Source organism: Ceratotherium simum, chromosome 10 (genome assembly GCF_057802395.1).
Source record: "Ceratotherium simum simum isolate JZ-2026a chromosome 10, ASM5780239v1, whole genome shotgun sequence".
Lineage (NCBI taxonomy): Eukaryota > Metazoa > Chordata > Mammalia > Perissodactyla > Rhinocerotidae > Ceratotherium > Ceratotherium simum.
Genome location: NC_141909.1, coordinates 31823493 through 31847804, shown reverse-complemented (window position 1 = coordinate 31847804; position 24312 = coordinate 31823493). Strand labels below are relative to the sequence as shown.

Below are 24312 nucleotides of genomic sequence, written 5' to 3'. Positions count from 1 at the left end.
TTTCCATCTGCAATAACACCCCATCCTTCCTGTCCCCCAAAAAGTAAACTACACCTTCAGATCTTGAAATGTCCTATTTTGCCTGCCACATCTTCACTGCTACCTACTAAAGAAACTCTCCACCTTTGTCAGGACAGCCACTAATCCTTCAGAGACAGGAAACAGAGATGCAGAGACATTGTCATATACTCAGAGTAGGCTAATTAAATACATTCTGCAAATATAAACAACCCATCTGTCACCCATGAGACTTGGAAGACAAAGGGGCATTAGCTACCACAATTGGCTGACACTGAAGTCCAAACCACAGGGCAGCCTGAGTGATTTGGGGACTTGAGGCCACCCTGGAAGGGCAGCCACACTTGGAATCCCCATGGCTGCCAACAGCTCCGAGCGGAGTTTCCTCCAGCAGTCCCAAGAACATATGCTGAAGTCTCAACCCAGGATCCAGTGGGGTCCTGTATTAGTCAGGGCTCTCCAGAGAAAAAGAACCAATAGGATATGAATAGAGAGAGAGATTTATTCTAAGTAATTGGCTCAAGTGATTGTAGAAACTGGCAAGTCCAAATTCTGCAGGGCAGACCGGCAGGCTGGAAATTCTAGCAGGAGTTGATGTTGCAGTCTTGAGCCCAAAGGCAGATTGGAAGCAGAATTCCTTCCTCTTCCAGAGACCTCAGTCTTTTCTCTAAAGGCCTTCAACTGATTGGATGAGGGCCATGCACATCATGGAGGGTAAACTGCTTTACTCAAAATGTGATGATTTAAATGTTAATCACATCTAAAAAATACCTTCACAGCACCATCTGGACTCGTGTTTGACCAAACAACTGGGCACCATAGCCTAGCCAAGTTAACACATAAAATTAACCACCACAGATTCCAAGAAGCCTGGACTCCCCACCAGGACGCTCCAAGCACTATGCCCTGTTCTCTGGGTCACTTAGCCTGGGAACTGATCCATCCTCTGTAAGTACAAAGTCACCCTCCTCCCATGGTCCCATCCCAAACATCAGTGAAAGATTCCAAAGCCCCACAGGCTTCTCAGCTAACCCAGATCCCAGAGGCAGATCTCTCCTTTCTAGAGCACAACACCCTATCTGAACACAGACAGTGGGCTCTCATTCCCTGCACCCTTGCATAGATCATTACGGAATCCCCTCACCTCACCAAAAGAGTTGAACGATTGATACAGTCACAAAATCCACCTGTCACATACTTTTAGGCTGTGACTCTTGAATATCCAAACAAGGCATTCTTAAATATTTATAAATCATTCAGAGATTCCTAGATTGATATCATTTTACTTAAGAATTGGGCATGTATAGCCTATCCACATCTATACATGCCAGAAAATGTGTTCATTTGATCTCTAAGCTTACTCTTAGCTTAGAGATAAATGAATAGCTTAGAATAAAGCTCTTCCCTACTGTTTTTGAAACAGAAATTACAACAGTGAGAAAACACAGATATAGGAAGATACATCCCATGCTCAGAAGCCGCATGAAATGGGTCACTGAAGCCACAGGGCAAGTCAGGAGACAGAGATCACCAAAAACAAAACAAGAGGAAAAGCGTGTAGAGCACTCACTTCCCTGCAGTCGCCATCACTTTTATGCACAGAGGCTTCGTACAGAGTTCTGGAGGCTAAGGGAGAGGAATGCCATTCAGAAGAGTGAAAAACAAGATATGAAAAACAGCATCACCCCAAGGGATTAAATTTTCCAAATACTTATTCTCTAGCAAGACAATTGCAAACAACTGTAGCATCATAAAATAAGTTACTGCAGATCCTAGTAGCCTATAGAAATTAAATTAGTTCCTCTATTCTTAGCGCAACAGATTATTCAAATAGTCATGGACACTGCAGACAGCACCCAGGGAGCCTTGTGATAAACAGGGAAGTGGCCACCATTTCTGCTTCATGCTGGTCTGTTCCCTCTCCTAAGAGGGAGGCAGAATAGCCTGAAAGGCTGACTTTATCAGCCTTGATATCATCATCGGTAATTAATATTTACCGAGCATCAAGGGTACACTAAGTGCCTAGCAGAGCCTAAAGCCGTCCAGTGGGTTCTTGGTCTAATTTCAGCCCCAAAATGTCAACAAAGGCCAACCACCAAAAATCTATAGCAAGAGGATGCAGACTTACCTCATCAGACTGAGAATTGCCTGATTACACAACAGGAAAAAGAAGTGGCCAGAAAAGAACTTGAAAGAGGAAAGCAGATTTTTGAAAATGTGTCATTTCTTTCCTTCACCCATTGACCTCTTTTGTAGGACTTTTGCAATGAAGAGAACATTATTTACAGAAATGGCTCACAGCATGGTAGGGAAAAGACCTGAAAATTATTAAAGATTTCTTATTGAATTGAGGAGGTTTTGATTTCTGATGAACGAAAAAGTTCTTCATCACTCAAGTTACAGTTAGAGTCACCGGGAAAACCGAAAACTTAAAACAGCCCTTGTTGCCACATCTTGAATTTGACATACAAAGGAAATTTCCTCATAATAAACAGGAAATCTGGTTCTGCTTTATAGTGGGTCATTTTGGCCTCAGTCAAATTCCTGGTATACTAGCCGGCCATGTGACTTTAAACAACCCACTTAACTCTTGTGTCTCAGTCTCCTCATTTATAAAATGGAGATAAGAAGGAAACAAACCTCAAAGGGTTGTTGTGAGGATTAAGAGAAATAACACATGTAAAACTGCCTAGCATAGTACCTGGCACATAGTGCGTCTCAGTAAATGTTAACTATAATTATAATGTGAGAGCACTTTGCAAACTGTCAAGTATGGCAGAAATGCAGTTTATTCCATCGCCCTTGTACGACATGAGTGGTTACAGAATCAGTGGATTATTGCTTCCAGATAACATGTTACCTTTCTGTGAATAGACCCACATGACAAAACGTCATGGCCTGGTGAGTTTCTTGTCTGGCTAGTGGAGGCTGAAGCAACAAGGAGGTGCCCTCCAGAGCTCGGGAAGTGAAGGACGATGAGGTGCAGCTTCCACCTCCCTCCGCCATTTTAACGGAGGGAAGAGCCTCATCTCCTGGAGAGTCATTCTGTTGCTGGTATAGCAACACTTTTCATCTTGCAACGCATAAATACCTTTAAAAGATTTTTGAGAGTCAATCTACAGAAAGGATAACTCCAAGCAGCATGAGATATTTGGGAGCCTACCACGGAACTGCAACAACAATGTGCTCCTTAACCTTCGCTTTCCTTTCCCCTTGCCCTCCTCTACTCGCACCCTCAAAGTGAGCTCTGGGTCTCCACACAGAGCTGCCATTCCTGAACATAGGGACAGCCTACTGTGGTGCTGAAGTGTAGGCCCATGGTCAGACTACATAGGTTAAAATGCTGTGTGACTTTGATAAAGTTACCTTACTTCTCTGTGCCTCAATTTCCTCACCTGCTAAATGCAGATAGTGGAAATGCTTACACCGAAGGTTTGTTGTGAGGATTAAATGTGATAATATATATAAAAATATAGGTGATCAATAACGATTAGCTGTTAGAATCACCATCATCATTCTATCTCCATCATCTTGACCACTATCTTCTTCATCATCATTGTCATCATTATTATCTTCTTCTTCATCATCTCCATCGTTATTACGCACATTTCTCACTCCTCTAAAAGCAGGCGCCCACAAATTTGACAGTCCCTCATCCTCTCTGTGAAACTGCCAAATCATCTATGGCAACCAGCGTCGCTAAGTGACAGCAGAATACGAGGACAAATGAAGATAGGTCACACATGCACTACACCAGAGGCCTGAATTAGAATAGTTCACAAGCATGAAAGAGGCCTAACACTGCAGTGTTGAGTGGGGAATGAAATATGATACCCTTGAAGTCACTAAGTTTTAACATAGAGTACAAGAGAGCATTCTTTAGGAATGACTCATCTGAGCTCCTGGTTTCACAGATGAGGGAAGTGGGGCCCAGAGGTAAATGAGTCAGCCACAGAGTTCACATCAGAGACAACAACCCAAGTCTCCTGATGTCTAGTCCAGTGCTTTTCCACGACACTCTGGCTTCCTGACAAGTTGTACAAACTCTGATCTGGGTTTAGGGGCAGGGAAAGGCGGGCTCAGCGCTGGGCCTTGCTCACTGGGGACTAGCCCCGCAGCGCCTACCAGTAAGCTGACATTCTTCCCTCCCCTCTCCCCTCTTTATTTCCTCCTTGGTCAGTTCCTCTTCCCCTCTAGGTCCCAGCAGCCTTGCAAGAAGATGCAGCACTAACATGGCTTTTGCAATAAAATGCAGGTTCCCAGGGTCAAAGCCCTTCCCAGCCACCTCCTCTCTCCCTTATTCACCCCTCTGAGTTCCTCTCTGTTCTAGTCCTTTCCGTCTAGGCCCTTTGACCACTAGCCCTATAGACTCTCCCTTGGAGCCCTTATCTCCTTGCCTCTCTTCCTTTCTACCCTTTCACCTTTGCTCTCACCTTCTGCATGAAATGCCTTTCTTCCCCTGCCCCATCCACATCACCTGGCTGTCCCCCTCTCCTCCTGTAAATCTCAACTCCAGCATCCCTAGCTCAGCATTTTTCTGAATCACTCCCACCCACTGCCCAGATGGGATTCAAATGCCTCCCTTGCTGGTTCCCAAATCTATATTTCTATCCTTGCATCCTTGTACTTACCACACTTTTTGCATCTCTGCTTCCACAGCACCTAGAGCTCATCTGCTTTCACATCCCTGGGACACAGCACAGTGCCTGAATTCTCAGTAAATATTTGTTTGAATGAAAGCTACACAAGTAAAAATATCCTGACTATTCCATTTAGGTAAAACTGTCATTGTTTGCATGTCAGTAACTTAAAACCCTTTCACTAGTTCCTTAACTGATGAAATAAGCAACTCTCCTATTTGCTGTTCTCCTGACTCTGACTTCCATACCTCCTCTCATGAGACATCTCCTCTCTTCTTGTTCTTTCTTCCAAAATCTACAATTTCAAGCATAACCTCTCAACTCAAAGGGTTAAAAGAGACTTGAGGTTATAGGGGTGCATGAATTGCAAAATCATTGACTAAATAGGAAGTACAGCTCTTGCAGTGATACACCGAAGTAATGGTAGCGAGGTCCCATTGCCTTCCACACACATGCTGCAGCTGAAGGAAGATGCATTTGAGACCACACCGCCACACTCCACTGGGCACTTTGTGCTGCCCAAGAACCATATTAGGTTCCCCTGGCACACTCCTTCTTCTAGCTCTCACATGTTCTCCTTTCTCCTCAAACCTCCAGCCCTGCCTGCTCATTCTCACGCTCAGCTCCTGTGACCTTGCTTACTCTTTCGCTGGAGGGATGGAATCCACCCAAGAGAACTCCCAGGGGCTTGCACCTCCACGCACCTGTCCCACCCATCTACGTCTGCACTCTCAGACTCTCCTTCTCTCCTGGAAAAGGCTAACGCTTCCACTGGTGCACTACATCCTAACCCTTCCTGCCTCTTCTAGGATATTTCTTCAGCTGGTCCTTCCTTTCTCGTGCAGCATCAATTTTTCCTTCTTATGCTGGATACTTTCGTCAGAATACAACATGCTCTCTCCCTCCCATCTTAAAAAAAGAAAAAAGGGACCAGCCCTGTGGCATAGCGGTTAAGTTTGCGGGTTCCGCTTCGGCGGCCCAGGGTTTGCAGGTTCGGATCCCAGGCCCGGACCAACTCACCGCTTGTCAAGCCATGCTGTGGCAGCATCCCATATAAAGTAGAGGAAGATGGACATGGATATTAGACCAGAGCCAATCTTCCTCAGCAGAAAGAGCAGGATTGGCAACAGATGTTAGCTCAGGGCTAATCTTCCTCACCAAAAAAAAAAAAAAAAAACCACCCTCTCCCCAGTTACTTCCCCATTTTCTCCTTTCCTTCTACCCTTTCCTTCAGAGCAAGGCTCCCCAGGAGCTGTCATGAGCAGTGTTTTCAACTTAACTCTTCCTGTTATGACTTGAATCCATTCCAGTCATACCTTCACCCTCAAAACTCCATGGAGGTCCCCAGCGCCCTCCACATGGCTAAAGCTGTGGTCAAATCTGTCTTCGTCTCATCGACATTTCAGCAGCATTTGAGACAAGTGATAACTACCTTTTTCTAATACCTCCCTCATTGGCTTTGAGGACACATCACTTTCCTGGTTTTTCTCCTACCCGTCTGGACATGCCATCCTGATCTTCTTTTCTGGTTCCTCCTCATCTCCCAAATCTCTGAATGTTGGAGTAGCCCAAGTTCAGCCCTGAAGTCTCTTCTCTATCTATACTAACCCCCTTGGCAATCTCATCTAGATTTATAGTTTGAAATACCATTTTTGTGCTGATGATGTCCAAAGATGTCATATAGGCATCTTAATCTTATCATGTCTAAAACTGAGCCCTCAATATATACCCCCAAATTAGCTCCTTTGACAGTTAATTGCAACACAATTCTTTCAGTTGCTGAGGCCAAAACTCTTGGAGTCATCTTTAGCTCCTTCTTCTCCTTACCATACATCAACTCTGTCAGCAAATTCTGTTGTCTCCGCTTATTTTTGTCTTCCTCAGCATCTTCTATTATTAAAGGGCTCAAAGCTTCACGCAACTACAGAAATTCAAAAGGAATCACAAATGCTGTCAAGATGCTAAAGAACGCAGAAGACCCCAAGAAAGAGCCACAACTCTGCCTGACCCATAGAGTCCTCTTCATTCCCTGCCTCCCCTGATGCTTCTGCCCTACCCCCTCGTCAGCTAACAATATTGTTTAATTTTTTGTTTTGAAATAATTACAGATTCACAGGAAGTTGCAAAGATAGTACAGAGATTCCATGTATCCCTCACCCAGATTCTGTCAATGTTAACATCTTACATAACTACAGCACAATAGGAAATCGACATTGGTGTGTGTGTGTATAGCTCCAAGTCATTTAATCATATATGTAGAATCCTGTAACTACCACTGCAATCAAGATACAGAACTACTGGGGCCGGCCCCGTGGCTTAGCGGTTAAGTGCGCGCGCTCCGCTATTGGCGGCCCGGGGTCGGATCCCGGGTGCACACCGATGCACCGCTTGTCTGGCCATGCTGAGGCCGCGTCCCACATACAGCAACTAGAAGGATGTGCAACTATGATATACAACTATCTACTGGGGCTTTGGGGAGAAAAAGGGAAAAAAAAAAAAAGGAGGAAGATTGGCAATAGATGTTAGCTCAAGGCTGGTCTTCCTCAGCAAACAGAGGAGGATTGGCATGGATGTTAGCTCAGGGCTGATCTTCCTCACAAAAAAAAAAAAAGATACAGAACCATTCCATCACCACTAAGAACTTCCTTGTGCTACCCCTTTATAAGCATATCTACCCCCACTAAGCCCTAACCCCTACAAATCACTAATCTGTGTCCCATCTCTTTAATTTTGTCATTTTGATAATTTTATATAAACCAAGTCAAATAGTATGTGACCCTTGGAGAGTGGCTTTTTTTCACTCATTATAATACCCTTGAAGTCCTTGCATGTATCAAGAATTTGTTCCTTTTTTATTGCTGAGTAGTAGCCTATGGTGTAGATGTTCCACAGTTGTTTATCATTCACTTATTGAAAGACATCTCAGTTATTTCCAGTTTTTCGCCAGTACATACAAAGCTGCTATGAATAATCCTATATGCGTTTTTGTGTGAACATAAGTATTCATTTCTCTGAGATCTAGCTGCCCAGGAGTGTAGCTGCTAGGTTGTATGGTAAGTGTATGTTTAGGGTTTTATGTTTGTTTATTTATTGTTTTCATTTTGTTTAAGAAACCGCTGAACCACTTTGCAGAGTGACTATACCATTTTACATTTCAGGATGTTTCCAGAATCCAACCACTTCTCATCACCAGGCCAGCACCCTGATCCAAGTCATTGTCCTCCCTCCCCTGGATCACTTTAATAGCAACTTAACTGCTGTCTCTGCTTCAATCGGTGTTCTCTCCCTACCCCTTCAGTCTATTTTCAACCCAGCAGCCAGAGTGATCTTGGTAAAATGAAAATCAGGCTGTGTTACTCCTCTGCCTGGGACGGTACCATAGCTTCCCATACCATCCTGGGTGGAGCCAAATTCCTTACCTGACCTGTATAATTTGGCTCTTCCCTGTTCTCTGATGCTATTTCCAATTATCCTCCCCATCATTCACTCCTCTCCAGCTATGACAATGGTCTCCTTGTTCTACGCTACATGTACCAGGTACTCTCTTGTCAACATCACATTTGCTATTCCCTCTGACTGGAATGCTCTTGCCGCATAGCTCATTCCCAAACTCCTTCAGGTCTTTTTTCAAACAACCCTCTCAATAAGGCTTTCCTAGCCACCCTACCTCCCCATCAACCTTCCCTGCTTTGTTTTTCTCCTTAGTACTTTATCTCCTCCTAACGTGCCACATACTTGACTGATCTTGAGTATTATCTCTCACACTTCACCAGAATGCAAGCACCTGGAAGGTAGGGACTTGTGTCTGTTTTGCTCACCGCTGAATCCCTAGTGTCTGGAACAATTCCTGACACATAATAGATGCTCAATAAATATGTTTTAAGTGGATGGATGGATAGATGAGTAAACAATCGCTAACTAGAAAAATACGATTGCCAGCATTTCATGTTTGTTCACAATGTCCCTGTGTAGAATGCCGTTCAGACCACATTGGGATGGAGGCCAGAACAAAGCATCAGAGCATTTAAAAATATTCCCCGAAAATAATGTCAAGTATATATTTGTAAATGGGCACGTCAATAGTACACTTGGCCACCTGGTTAGAGTTCTTGCATTTCTGTCGATAGAACAAAACTCTGGAGCTGCCCCCAGTCCTGAAGTGTCACATCGGAACACACAGCTCAGGAAGTAAACAGGAGGCCACAAGCCCTTCCCTAATAATCTGGAGAACAAGGCCACGGGCAATTTACGCCCACAGTTTGGTTGTCAATCCAAACACAAAGACGGAATCCTTCACTCCTACAATGACTGTTTCTCAAAGCCTGGGAGAATAAAATCTCACCTCATTACCCACTGCATTTCACTTTTGAAACAACCCTATGCTTGCTAAGATAAAGAATTTAACCAAAAACAACAGTCAGAGTTCACAGTGGGTATAAGGAAGCTCAAAGCCAATGAGACGAGCTTATTTACAGGCTAACAGGTACCAATGCAAGGCACGGACATGCTAGAAAAAAAAAATTTTAAGTCAGCTAATTTATACTTTACTTACTCATATCAGTTGCTATTGTTTTGAGTGTTTGCTACGAAAATAGCAGCAATTATATATCACACGTTATGTACCAAGGACTATTCTAAACACGTTACACATATACACTCAACCAATCCCCGCAGACAAGACTAGGAGGTAGATACTATATTGGGCCCAGACTACAGAGAGTTTTAGTAATGTGTCCAAAGACACACAGCCAATGAGGGAGGCCCCCGGACTTGAACCTCGGCAGCCTGGCTCTGCAATTTGTGTTCTTCACTTTGCCTCTCCACTTTGTGCTAACGTCTGTGTTAAAATACGTTAACCCTGAGACCTCATTAAATGTTTAAAACCACCCCAAGAGGTAACAGAAGAGGAAACTGAAGCTTAGAGAGGTGAAGTAAGTAGCCAGGGAAGTGGTAGAGGGCTTCAAACTCAGATTAGCCTGACTCTTCAAGTCCATCTCCATGGCCCCTTCTGGCTTCTTCTAGCCTTTTCTAAACCCTTCTCCTGGCAGGAGGGTAGGCTGCTGCCCATTGGTTGCCCACCCTCATCACCCTCTCCCCAGCCTGCAAGTCTACACACACACACATTAACCTTTCTTTTCTCCTTCCTTCCAAACACCTTTCCTTCAGTTATGTAGGAAAGAAAATAGGATTAATCTATTACTGAGGCTTTCCTTTTAATACTCTACTACTTAAATTCAAATGAAGTTTTTATCGCTCAGGCTTCAGACACTAAGATAAGAATCTTGGAAAGCATTATGGAAATATTTTTGATTGGGGGTGGTCTCTTTCTGATGGACCACAAATTACACCTAATGAGTGGTTGTCTTTGTAAGCAAAACTAGCTAAAACCACAGTAGGCCACATACTGCCTGTGTGATCTCTGACATCTCTGAGTCATGTCATCTCTCTGGGAAACCTCAGTTTCCCATTTGCCAAAGGGGCTAAAAATAGACCTACTTTGAGGGATGTGAGAGAATTCCTTGAGCTATATACAGAAAGCGGTGTTTAGAAAAGTTCCCGACACCAGCTAAGTGCTATGTAAATGTTTACGATTGTTATCAAGATTATTCAATCCCCTGGTCACTGTCCTGGCAAGGAGTGAGGAGATGTGACTTCCCCCCTCCTCCATCCCCAAACTCCTCTCAATCTAGAAACACTTTGTGCCACTGGTTTTCAAGAAAGCTTGTTTTCTGCCTCACGGAGTGGAGAATTGGGTTGATTTAATAATACTTGCTATTTATATAGTGTTTTTCTTCCTTAAAGAACCAACATTTCTTTCCACGAGACCAAACAAAGAAAGATTCTTTAAAGGAAAATTTTTGAAAGAAATGTTGTAGGCCTCATTTTCAGGAATGGAAAGCTGGTTAAAGTTTGCCCACTGTGAGACATGTGACACAAACTACCGCAAAACAAAAACTTCCACAGAACAAGAAAATGTACTTGTTCAAATGCAAAAAAAAAAAAAAGCTATTTTACATTTATCAGCATGTGAGAGTAAATTTTCATTATTCTGAATGCTTGGCATGCTGCTTAGGCTTCTTTTGAAAGAAATTTAAGAGAAGGAAAAGAAAAGAGAACAGTTCAATAAAAAAAATTTTTTTAAAGCATCCTTTGCTTATATAACTCCCACCACGGAGCCTGAGCAGAAATAGACTACCAAGCAATGTTATCCCAGCTCACTGCACAAGCCACTGACAATGTTCACAACACTTGATGGAAACTTCTATGCTTCCTCCTACTTTTTCAGGACACTGTTCATCTTCCTCATTCCGAGTCTATTTCCCAAGCCATGAATTTTAAATTATTCACATTTAACTCTTGCCTCACTTTGTGCACTGAGAAAAGTTCTGAAACTTAGCAGCAGGAAATGCGGTCTGCTTTCTACAACTTCAGAAATACCTGAATGCCTGCTTCCATAATAGTTCACTGCAGTAACTCACAACACTAAGACACATGTTACAACTTCAAATGAAAGGATTTGCTCAGGAAATGTTGAAAGAAACCAGATAAATGGTTCAACACCTGCATGGTCAGAGATGAAGGGGTTTTCCTAAACAGGATATCATAAGACACTCTGCTTCCTGTGAGCTTGAGGACAACAGCTCCATCCTCTGAGCTGAGAGATCTACATCTGGCCAACAGTGACTCTCCTCAACTTACCAGTTTGATTAAAAGATCAGCTTTTGTACCTACTCGCCTTTCCTTTCCAGATGTCTGGCCTGTATTTGACATAAAAGGCATTGGGCTACTTACTATTGGGGGCTCTGTGATTCTGCCCACAAGTAAGACGTGCTTAGCGGCTGGCCCCATCTCAGATGACAAGTCAGCGGGCTCTGTCTGCAGCCATAGCCTCCTCCCTGTCCATGGCTCTCACACATGCCCTTGATTATTCCTACTGTCTGCTTTGAGTAGACTGCCCTCCTTCAGCAAACAGTGCAGCAATTGCTTTGACATCTTGTTATCACACATCCTGTTCACAGGCACAGATAAGAAGAGCTGTGTCCAAATCAGCAAAGTGCTGTTGCATTTTCTTCATTAGACTGAGTGATTAAGTTACCTAATTATGGGTGTCCTTAAGCCCGTGGTGGTCAGATTTATACAGTTGAGCAGGATTTGTCTCACTGGTTGAATCTAGAGAAAACAAACACTAATTTTGAGTTTGGTGTTTTATCCCTGTAGCTCTTTGGTTCCAAGGGTTCTCTTTGAAGTCAGTGCTCTTTGGTTTAGATGATTAGCACATTAATAAGGCCAGAGCCATTAATCTATTCATTTGTCAGTTAATGTCATCAGTTCTGTGTTCAGACTGTCCTAGTCCTAGTCAATTGTCTCAGAAATGACTATAAGCTCCCAAGAAGACAAACTTAAGGAAAAGTGGCTTCATCAGCATAAATCTGCTATCCCAAGATATAAAAGGCACCCACCCTACAAAAATGTGGATCATTTTTCTTGTGTAAACAGTTGCCTTGAATATAGAAGAGTTAATTAAGAGTGTCATTCACCCAGTGTTTATGTGTTTATGTATGTAAACAACTCCTAGCCAGCCCCTGTACTAATACCTAATACCTGTAATAGCTACAGTGTCAAAAGGTCAGACTCTAATATTCACACAAGTAATGGCGTGACCATAACCAAAGCTTTCATGGATTTTTCTCTATGATCTTGAAGCATAAAATGCAATGAAATTGGCTCTGCCCCCAGAGTAATGGTGACAACGTTTAGCATGCCATCAGAATTTATTGTATTAATAAACTGGGCATTAAGCCTGTTCACCAATACAGATCATTTTTAACATGAAAACATAAAGAGCCTGAAGTTGGTATTTCCAATATCAAAACAGCCAGAAGGTGGATGCCCTGACCCAAGGACATGGCCCATCCTGTCCCAGGGGTAGCTATATTCCTATCATGAGGATGAATTAATCAAGCTTCCTTTGCCAAGTGCCATGGATTACTCAAACCACACAACTAACTCGCCTGGTTCTAAGAATCTTTGCGGCTTGTCTATAGGGATAAGATGCACTTATCTGCCGATACCAGCACTCATTTTTTAACTGAATTCAACAAATAGGCATTAACTGCCTAATTCAGACTTAGAAATATAGTATCCTCCCAGAGCTCGAATTCTAGACAAACATTGATCAAAGAATTACATAAATACGTAGAAAATCCCAGTTGTGATAAATGCTTTGAATGAAAGGTAGATAGTCCTAAAAGAGTGGAAAATAATCTGAAGATCAGTATTGTTATTATACTGATCTAGTAGAAATAAATATAATATTTCACTTTCAAAATCCTTGTAGAGATAGATACAAAAACATATTTTTAAACTCTACCTACTCAGATAAAAATAGGAATCATTTTACTATAGTGGATAGGCTAAGCTATGTTGCAGAATAAGTAATAAATAAAATCTCAGTAACTAAATACATCAAAGGTTTATTTCTCACTAGGGGAAAATCACCAGCAAGTCTGGCAGCTCTCCAGGGTAGCACCCTTCAAGCAGTGAATCAGGAATCCAGTCCACTTGCATCTTGGGGCTCCAAACATCTCAAGATGCGGCTTCTAGATCACTGTGGCAACAAAGATCCATTGAGTGAGGGATCACAATGTTGTACACCGGCTCTTAAATGCTCCATCTTACCTCGAGGGTGCTAGTAAATGTGGTGGAGAACATGGATAATCAGTAAATACTTCTGTCACGAGTGGGAAGTGTGTGGTTCTTGAACCCATCTAACTTTTCTGAGACCATTTTCTCGTTGATTAAGTGGAAAGGGTGAGTCAAGCTATCTTACAAGCTGAAGAGGATTAATGTGAAGACCTTTATACGCTGCAAGGAACCAGAGAAAAGGCTATTACTGCTATTTCTACCACAATCACCAATGACACCAACACAAAGGCTAAAAATAAAAATTGAGTTGAAGGATGACCGGCCTGGACTAGTTTCTGGCAATGGAACAGGCCAGCCAGTCTGGCTGGGCACCTATGAATTGGCAGCATCCTGCATCATGTCACCTGGGGACAGAGTAGGATGGCTAGAAACAGCACTGAAGCAAACCACTACCGACACTTGCCCGCCCCTAACCTGGAAAGTACAACTTGACTTCTGGGTCACTGCACATTTACCTAATTTTCCTACTGGACTGGTCTAAAATCATCTAATTGGGTTAGTAGACTAGGTTTAAAAAAAAAAAAGGCTAAATATACCTAGTTACCTAAGTACTTTCTCATTCTATAATATTCTAAAAATAATATTATCCTGGGTCACAGATGAGATATATTACTTGTTTAACTGGCATTATGAGTCCCTGTTTGACAATTATGGAGCCAATGGTCCTGATCTAAATTACAGACCCTTCTTTGCCTAACCAAAAACCAAGAAACCCATAAAGAAGCAATTCCTGGTTATCACTATGGCTCCCAATTGTCTTTGGTAAGATGGAAACTCAGGTGGTGTTTATCTATTTGAGAAAAATTTTATTTATTTATACTCTCTTAAACAACCATCCTTAGCACCAATATATTTGCTTAATATGCTCCCTTTATTGCTTTGGTGATAGATACAATCATTAGGTGCACAGCATGACAAATGTATATCAGAGACCTTGTGCAAATGACGTCAGGCTCTTTATCATGGGTTTTAGTTCTCTATCTGGCTGTGCAGGCTATTCACAGCCAGAACCAAGAGGCAGTGTGCAGTAATATTAAAGACAATACCAAAATAGGAAAAAGGATGTTTCTATAAAAATAAGTAGAGGTGAAAGAGAATGAAATGCAAGTAATTGATTATAAGAAAAGTCTCAGAGATTCCAAAGATCAAAGATAAAAAATCCAAAGGCTTGGAAGATTAATTTAACCACTACAAAAAGATGATTCTGAGAAAAACAACATACAAGACCAATTGAAAAGGAAATGGCTGTTCCAGAAAATAGAATAAAATTGAAAATGCCGAGAAGATAGAAAGGAGACAGTAAACAAAACTGCACTTATTTATTTTAAGAAGGTTTATAGCCAGAAGGTATGTCATTATTAAAAGTTACTACAGTGACCCAAAGCAAATTAAAAAAAAAAAAACAAGAACAGAAACACTCCATTTCTGTTGTCTAATAAGAGAAGTTATAGAATCTTAAGAGCTTTCCTACAAAAATAAAGCTTGAGAAATCATATAAAGAAAAGCAATTCACTATATGACCTTTTTATTACTATTGGTAGAGATTCATTCTTAACTAAGTAGTAGATTATCTATTTTTAGCTTATTTTGTGAAAATTGTCTACGTATTTATTATATAAGGAAAATAAATATGTTGGGATATTTGAAAGGATGCTTGTGTATGTGTGTTTATGTATATATGTATGGTGGAGGTGTGAGTACGTGTGTGTGACTGCTCATATGTGTATGATGTGTTTATGTATGACTTGAGTATGTGTATGTACGTGGTTGTGCATGATGTATGTGGTTGTGCACATGAGTGTATATGCATGGTATGTGGCGTGTGTGTATGAATGTGTGAGTGTGTACAAATGTATGTAATTGTATGACGAGTGTCTTTGGGGTATGTGATTGTGAATATGTGCAAGTCTATGCAAGTAGGTGTGTGAGTCAACGTATGTGAGTATATGTGTGAGTATGTAAGTATGTATATGACAATGTGTGTATGAGTGTATATGTGAGTGTGTGAGTGTATGTGTGCACGTGGGCACATGTAAGCACATGCAGGAGATATTGCAACAGCAGAACGCTTTTAATAAGTCAAAGGGGTAAGACATTTCTAGGGCCTGGAAGGAGACAAAAAGAGTAGCGACATCAAAGGGGTACTTAGCATAGCAACTTGCTTCCTATGAGATCACCTAGACCAGAACCACATTCAGCGCCAAAGTCATTTCCTAAATAGTCCCCTAGAGCTGAGGCCTGCCTTCCTGTCGGCACTTTACTGTTCTTTTTATCCTTATTAGCCCAAGAAGGCAAAAAGAACTCCAGTAATATGCCCAAGTAGCTCCTGAGCAGGTCTTTCTCATTTCTAGGCACTCTGCTACCTCTGCAGGGAAGGTGCCGTGCTCCACCTGTTCATCTAGGCCCTTGACTTCTTCCAAGCCCTAATTAAAAACACTTTCCTTCAACAAACCTTCCCTACCCAACCTCCCCCACTTTCAAGTCTCCCTCAGCTCTTAAGAATAGCATTTGTCATTTTGAATTACATATTGAATTGAATTAACTGTACAAAGAGATGAAATCACATGGCTATCTACACAGGGCAATTATAAGAATTATAATAGATAACTTTTATTGAGAACTTACTATGTGCCTGGCTCTCTGCCAAATAAGCCTTTTCTATACATCTCAATTAATTGTTGCAACATTCCTTTGACATAGCTAGAATCATGACCTTTGTTTTAAAGATGAGGAAAGTGAAATCCAGACAGTTTAACTAATTTATCCAATGTTTTTTTTCTGTCTTCTCTGTTACTCGTACTGTCTAAATTCTATTGACACGTCCTCAAATTCACTGATTTTATTCTGTCTTCTCCATTGTACCACTGAGCCCATCAAAGAAATTTTACTTTGGTTATTGTATTTTTCAGTTCTATAATTTCCATTTGGTTGCTTTTTTAATAACTTCTAATTTTTTATTTTGCTGAGATTTCCTAATTTTTCATTTGTTTCAAGAGAATCCGTAATTCCTGATGAAGCATTTTTATGAGACTGCTTTAAAATTGTTGTCAGATCATTTCTAAATCTGATTCATCTCAGTGTTGGCATTTGTTGATTGTCTCTTCTCATTCGTGTTTTGGTTTTTCTGTTCCTGGTATGACAAGTAACTTTCTATTGCATGCTGGGAATTTGGATATTGTACTATGAGACTCTGGATCCTATTTTATCTTCTTTGTTTAGTAGGCAGTCCCCTGGTGAGGTGCAGTGCAAGGGTGGGATGAGTGTGTATGTTCAGGTTCCTCTGGGCCCTGCCAGTACCACCTTGGCAAGAGTAGGGCACTGATTCATGCTGCATCATTGCAGACAGGGGGTACATAGTCCGTCCCCTTTCTGCCCTACTGACACCTTTGTGGTGAAAGGGGGCCACCAACTCCCACCCCACTGGGCTCTTCTGCCATCAGGGAAGGGGAGGGAGGGAGGCGGAGTGCCAACAAGCACTACCCCCCACCACCTAATTCTGTCCTGTTGCTCCTGGATGGGGTTGCAACTTCCCCCTGACCCCAGGGGAAAGCGGAGTGCTGACCAGCCCCAATGTGCACAGCCTCCTTAAGTCTCACTGCTGCTGGTGAAGATGGCAACTCAGGTGACCACTGGGCCCCAATCACACTACCCTGGCAGATTTGCACTGCCTGGTTCCACTGGGCAGGGCATGGAAGATCAGTTGCCACTTGGTCCTGCCAACACCACCTGGCGGGGGAACTGAAGCACTGTCTGCTTCTGCCATGCACAGGATGGAAGGTTAGCTTCCCACTCAGCCCTGCTGATACCACCCTGTGGGGTTATGGAAGCATGCTGCCTGTGTCCACCCAACAAGGGGATAGAGGATCGAGGGGGCATTTTTCCATTGGTGTTTGGCTTTTGGCTAGAGCAGGGTAGATGTTTTCAGAATGCTTCCTGGTCCTTTGCCTGCAGCGAAAAAGATTTTCTTGGAGCTTTTTGTGTCCATGCCTGTTGGTGGTTCTGGTTTGAGGCTTCTGCAGTGCCTGTACAAAACATATAGATGGCAATAAGTAACCCGGGAACTCACCACCATGTGTCGTTCCTGAAGTCCCGAGGTCCCAGGCAGCCCATTCTCCTTTCGCCTTTCAGAGACTTTCTATTCTTGTTTGTTGTATTATGTCCAGAGATGTTTAGACGTAAAGGGGGGGACTGGGGAGGAATGGAGCTACTCCATCTTAGTGGAGCCAGAACTATCCAAGGTGTTATAAACTCATAAATGGTGAGGCCAAAATTTGAACCCAGGAAGTCTAGTCATAGAAGCTATTATTTTAATTGTCATGCTAGCACTAGTCATAATAAAAAATTGTATGTGTGTTAATTTGCTAGGCTGCCATAACAAATACCATAGACTGGGTGGCTTACATAGAAATTTGTTTGCTCACAATTCTGGAGCCTAGAAGTCTGAGATCATGGTGCCAGCAGGGTTGATTTCTTCTGAGGCCTCTCTCCTTGGCTTATAGATGGCCACCTTCTCACTGTGTCTTCACATGATCTTTCCTCTGTGTGTGTCTGTGTTCAAATTTTCTGTTTTTATAAGGCTAGTCATCTTGGATTAGGGACCACACCAAGAATCTCATTTTAACTTAATTACCTCTTTAAGACTCTATCTCCAAATACAGTCCCCTGCTGAGGTACTGGAGGTTAGGACTTCAACATATAAATTTGGGGAGGGACACAATTTAGCCCATAACAACATGTCACACAATAATATAGTGTATAAAATTGTATATTATATGAAGATAAGATACTATAAATGTATATTATAAATAATATGAGAAAAATAAGCAGAATGTACAGTTAGTTCTGGGCATCAGGATGAACTCAGCAATTTGCACATTAACCATAAATAACACCCACGTTCTCCTTAGCATTATGGCAGGCATAGATTATAGCTGATCACAGGTATGCAAAGGAAGAAGCCATTGCTCCTCTGAGCTACTAGGGTTGAGGAACTGGAAATCCATTGGCTCAACCTCCCCTTTCCTGACAAGACATACCAATGCGTGGCTTCCCGCCTCCCACCCTGGGAAGGGGAGGTGGCTGGAGCCAGTCAGTGCTTCTGAACTGCTTGTTGGGGGCGTGCCAAGCTCAGCCCAGGTCCCTGTGCCCCATTCCCACAGTCACTCCAAGAGCTCGGTCACCTGAACTACAGGGACACCCAACAACATGGAAGAATCTTAGCAACGTAATATTAAACTTAAAAAGTAAGTTCCAAAGCACTGCTTGCAACATGCTACCCTTTTTATAAAGTCAAAACAGTTACAACTGCATATACTTTTTAGGAACACCACAGTAATGCATACAATAAACAATAACACATACAATAAATTATATAAAAAGAAAAGCAGGAAAATGACGAACATGGGTTCCAGGATGATGGTTACCTCTGGGAGTAAACTTCCAGACAATGAAGTGGGATGGAGGCATGGAACAGGTTAGATTTAGCAATAGCCAGGGTCCCAGCTTTTGATTTGGATGGTGGATTCAAAGGTGTTACATTATTCAAAAGAACAAAATAAATAACTAATTAAATAAATAAAAGCAGGGGGAAACTGGATAGTTGAGTTGACAGTCTTAAATTAGCTGAGATTTTGGATTATTTATTGCTTTCCTCTCCTCTTCCATTCCTCCAATTAATGAAGAGTGAACTGTACTTCTCAAAGGATGATTTTGTTTCCCTACTTAAAAAATTTTAGTTTGTCACTGCCCAAGCTGAAAAATAGCAGATCAGTAATAATTTCGGTATATCCTCAGCATTTGCTACCTGAGAAATTTTCCGAACATAGAAACTCCCAGCCCTAATCCCAGAGATTCAGATTCAACAGAAGGAATGAGGTCTGAGAATCTACATTTTATGCTGAACCCCAAAGCAGTCTCCTAGGAAGCCTTCCTGCCTTCAGTGTCTTGGTCATTGAGTGTGTCTTATACATCGCTACCAAACTAATCCTCTAAAACTTTTTTTTATCATATTACTCTTTCTACAAAAATCTTTACCGTTTCATTCTTGCTTGCCAAATCTAAATCCTCTGCCCACCTCTCTAAGCCCTCTGTAATCTGGTGCCACCCTAATTATCCAAATTTATCTTGCACATTCTCCGTAGGCATATCTAAATACAATCAGGCCAGGTTCTCCCTGCCACTAAATGTGGAGTTCTTTAGTGCCTCTGGACCATTTTTTGCGCAGCCCTTGTGTGGAAAGCCTTATTCTCTCTCCTCTACTTCTCCAGATCTAGCCTATCCTTCCAGGTCAGATTCTAATCTTTCCATCCCTTATAAGCCATTTCTGATTTCACCAGCCCATAATAGCCCCTAGTGAATTCCTGTGAAGTGACAGATATATTACTTTCTTTCTCTCTTTACAGATAGTAAACCTCCATGTGACTGAAAAATTTTTTCTTCCTCCTCATCCACTTATGATTTGGATTATGTGGAAACCTGTGGATGTGGTATCATCAGTTTGGTATTCCCTCCTAAGAACTGTCCCTCTCACTTTGTCGCAGGCTAACACCTGAGCCACCCTGTTGGTAGCATGACATCCCACCGCTGATCCTATTCAGTGGAGCAGGGGTGACTCTCTGATCCAAATTGGGCCAATGAGGTCCTTCCCCAAGATGTTTAGACTCAGTTCCCAGAGATTTGAGGCAGTAAAAAGAAAAGTTTGGATGTTGATATTTTGATATCTGCCATGTCTCTTGCTATGGGTAAAAGAGAGGCAGAGAAGGCTAATGTTCCATGGAGAAAAGGAGGTGCAATTGAGCAGAAATAAGCAGAACCAAAGACATTGGAGGTGGTTGAGCCTCTATTTCTAGTTAGTTCCTGTGTCTTGACTGAATTCCTGTCCTTGGGTTTAGTGAGACCCCTCAGTATTTAATAAATTCCCCCTTTTTAGTTTAGCTGCTTTAAATAGAGTTTCTACTACTTTGGTCCAAAGAATCGATCTTCTTTGATCCATTCTTCTATGATCTATTCTCCACGAGGCTGACCTACCACAACTGCCGATCATTGTCCACCTTCCTGAGTCCTCTCTCGGCCTGTAAGCCAAAAAGATATACTATGAAGGTGATTATTACTATTAATTAGTTCAGTCAGCATTCATTGAGTACCCTATGATGCTGGGTGCTAGGGATATCAGACCCTAACTCCAGGAGAGGAAAGTGATATTAGACCATTATTGCTCTCCACACTCTGAAAGAGAAGAAGTTGATATTCAACCATTGGCTCAGCTCACCTCAACTTTGACTTTCCCCAGAATCTCCCTTTGTTCCTGTAATGGATAGTCCCAACATCCCAGGAACCATACTTTTTTGTCTCAGGATTAACATTTATCAATTAAAAGAAAGAAGTGCAAGGTTAGATGTATTTTAATACATTTTCTCAGGTTTGGCAAAATGGAAAGAGGACTAAACCCTCTTCTTATCTCATTGCAAGGAATTCGTATTCTAACACTTCAGAGACTAGACTGTCTCCTTAATATCTGACTTTCAGAAAACAGATCACTGCAGCACATATCAGGTCACTGAATGCTTTGATATTTTTACTTCAAATCTGCACGTTTATATAGCCTACATCCTTATTCTTAAACTATGGATTTCGTGAAGCAATGAGAATTCTGAGCACACGTCAAATATCTAAAATAAATTAGTTAACTATTTGCTCTGTGACCAATGCAAGTATTTTGCATTGCTCCCAACCTGGGTTTCACAGATAACATTGTACCTGGTGTCCCCAAGTCATGCTGTGACCGTAAAGAAATGTTCCTGCTTACTTTGCACTGCATCTACAAAGCACGCATATTTTTGCCTGCATTCAAGCCTTTCAAAGGTTCCCTCTGTGTCAGAGCTATGAATTCTGCGGTACCAACGGTATTTTACCACACAAAACAAACAGTTATTTGCAGCAAAGGATTAGCAAGGGAATAATGCAGGTTCTGTGAAAAAGTTAGAACAATAAAAAGTCAAAAAACGGTCTCTTGGACACTCCCGGGGTTTCTCCCTGTGGACCAATTAACCAACACATTAAGATGTTGGCAGTCCTTCTTATTTTCAGAACCAGAGGCCCAATTACCGGGCTCCAAACAGCTACATTTTACAGCTGAAATGATTTACAGCCCATGTTTTCATTGCGCAGTGCATGTTCCTCTTTGTTAAACAAAAGTTCACAGAGAAGAACTGCGGTTGAGGAAGGAGAGCGGGGAACGTGCATTCGGAAAGACAACTCAAAAAGCCAAATGCAAATTAAAGAAAAAACAGCAATCTTTGGACTTCAGCTCTTATTCTTTTGGATTCAATGCCAAATGTGTATTTTAAAGACACCTTGAAATATCACCAACTTAGCATTTATTTTTTGCCTTTTGTGGAAGTGCTCTTTTGCCATAGGATTTTTGAACAGTAAACCTAATTCAGTTACCAAACCACAAAAGCTAGCAGTCCGTCTATTTTGTTTTATTAACGACCTAATCAGATCGACTCTTGGATACCCTTTCCATTGCTTAATGCCCAACTGTTAAAAATATTTGGAGTGAAGGGTGGGAAATAGACTTCAAAGTGTAATACAGATGTGGACGAAGCCTCAAACCTGTCCCAAGCCATCCGCTGAGGAGGAGCGTTTACTCTCTAACAGCTTTGGCCTCTTTGGTAAATAAAGGAGGCATCCACCCCACCTCCCGGATGGGATTGCCTGGAGTACAAACCCATTCTTCCCTGACCTGGGTCCTATAAATGAATATTCTGTTCAAAGCTGTGTCTTTGGTAATTAAGAAATTACATATGGTAAAAAGAATCTAACTCAGAGAGTGGTACAGATTTAACTGTTGGAAAACCTTTTTACTCAGTGGTTTTTGATGAGGGCCCATGGGAGGGTGCCCTCCAGGGATCATTTGGCAACGTCTGGAGACATTGTTGGTTGTCACAACCAGGATGAAGGGTGCTATTGGCAGAGATTTGGTTCAAATTCTACCAAGTACAGGATGGCCCCCCACAGTAAGGAACTATCCAGACCAAAATGCCCATAGGGCAGAGCTTGAGAAAACCTGCTTTATACTGTCACATGAATTAATGATCAGATCTTTTCAAAAGTTCAGATAACTAAGAGCAGGTTTCCATAAGGTTACAGCTCATCTGAGCAAGGTGCCTAGGGGGAGGAGGAATTAAGAGCAGGAGGTACCTCAGAGGGAGAGAAAAAAACCAAAAAGAATAGTTACTGGAGTTGAACACAAACCTTTCCTACATTTCACTTGGGCTTAAAAACCAATTACCTACTAGACTCTTATTAATAATCAACCTCGTTACCTTGTCTCTGTTCTAAAAGACGACTTGGCACCAATCCTGCTCCCACAGGTGTTCAAATTCTCCATTAACTTCTTTTTTATATAAGGAAACAAATTTCCCTTCTTTCTCACTCACCGTCTTGGGGCTTCTTTCCGAACACTTACAACCTATAACTTAGCTTTTGATATTCAAGACAGAAAATAGGCCTTGTTCATAACAACCATTGTGTATTCTATTTCAAAGTCAATTTCATATTATTCACCCAAAATTCTATATAGATTGTCTATGAAACAACACTGGGAGAGAGGTTTCAGCCAACTTAGAGAAATCTCACGATATAATGGATACTGGCTGTCTCAGTTCTTTCAAAGTATTGACAAACATCTCAATCTATCAGATCAGCATTTCCCATCATGTTTCCTTAGAAGAGTAGTTTCTTGTATGTTGCCCCAAAAGAGTCATAAGGTCAAATAAGATAACAATATTCTACTAAAAATGAGTCACAGTGTGGACTATAGTCCTGGCACTCTGCCAAATGTTTTACTACATTATATTATTTGCTGTCCACAATAAGCTTATGAGGTGGGACTCATTATTCCCACTGCACAGGCGATGTACAGAGGATTCCTATTGTCCGGGGAAGTAACTTGCCCAAGTTGCGTGGCTAGTAGTGAGCCTGGGATTTGAGTCCAAGTCAATCTGTAGTGAAAGATGGTGTTCTTAAATACTGTCTTCTACTGCAGGGTTAAACAGAGTTAAGTAGGAATTCTTTACTGGAGAATTTCTCAGACCTTTTAACACGCAATCTGTAATTATAAGCTCTAAATTCGTTTCCCAAAATGATTTATCTCGTGCACCCTTTTCACCACGAAGCATCCTGTGTGATCAATGTTCCACAGGACCTATTTAGAACTACACTATGTTCTCCATCTGGAAAAAGAGGGTCAGAAAAACATCTGAAGAGAAGCTCACACCAGTTAGTTGGTCACTAAATAACCTGAACCGGCGACCACAGAATCACTACTGAAAAGCTTTATGAAGCAGTACAAGTGTCACAGGGCTGATGAGAAAAGATATATTTCCTGAGAGCAAAAGCTAAAGAGAGTCAGGCCTTTCACAGAGTCTCTTCCAGAATTTAAACCAAGCATAATTTTCTCCCTATAAGTCTTATGCTGAGGTCTTTACCAATGAACAGCTGGAGAGCATTAAAAGTTGTGTGAATATTTTCTTACCTTCTAGAACAAAAGATGTTAAACTGCCAAGGGAGGTTTGGTGACTTATGAAGTGTCCTGTGTTATGAGCAGTTTAGTCGGCTGCAAGATTGGTTCATAAAGGCCAAAAATGAAGCGTGACTATTGAATGAATTTCCACATTTCCATAAAAACATTGTTAGCTTGTTACGCTTTTCAAAACTTTCCTTTTTGTTTCTTACTTTTATAGTCAATATTTAAGTGGGATCATAATTCAGCAAAGATTCAGACTCTGGAAACAAGGGAAAGTCAGGTAAAGAGCATTATATTCCATAAGTCACATATTTATACTTTAGGGAAGCCAAGAGGAGAGACAGTCAGCAAAATAAAACCAGATGTGAATTTGATCTGATTACACCACCCCTTCCAATAGGAAGATCACTTTCAAATTCA

At 41.7% G+C, this 24312-nt stretch overlaps 1 long non-coding RNA gene across 3 annotated transcripts in view; it reads right to left on the bottom strand.

Moving 5' to 3' along the window:
• LOC147916090 (uncharacterized) overlaps nucleotides 1-24312 on the bottom strand; it is a 53418-nt gene that overhangs the window by 6898 nt on the left and 22208 nt on the right. Inside the window, exon 5 of one of the 3 annotated variants that reach the window (XR_015553399.1) lies at nucleotides 14909-17386. The exons of 1 other annotated variant lie outside the window; for it this stretch is intronic. This is a non-coding gene — a long non-coding RNA (uncharacterized LOC147916090). Of the gene's footprint in view, nucleotides 1-14908; nucleotides 17387-23914; nucleotides 24152-24312 lie in introns of those variants that run through there. One more of the 3 variants, XR_015553398.1, reaches the window with a different exon arrangement.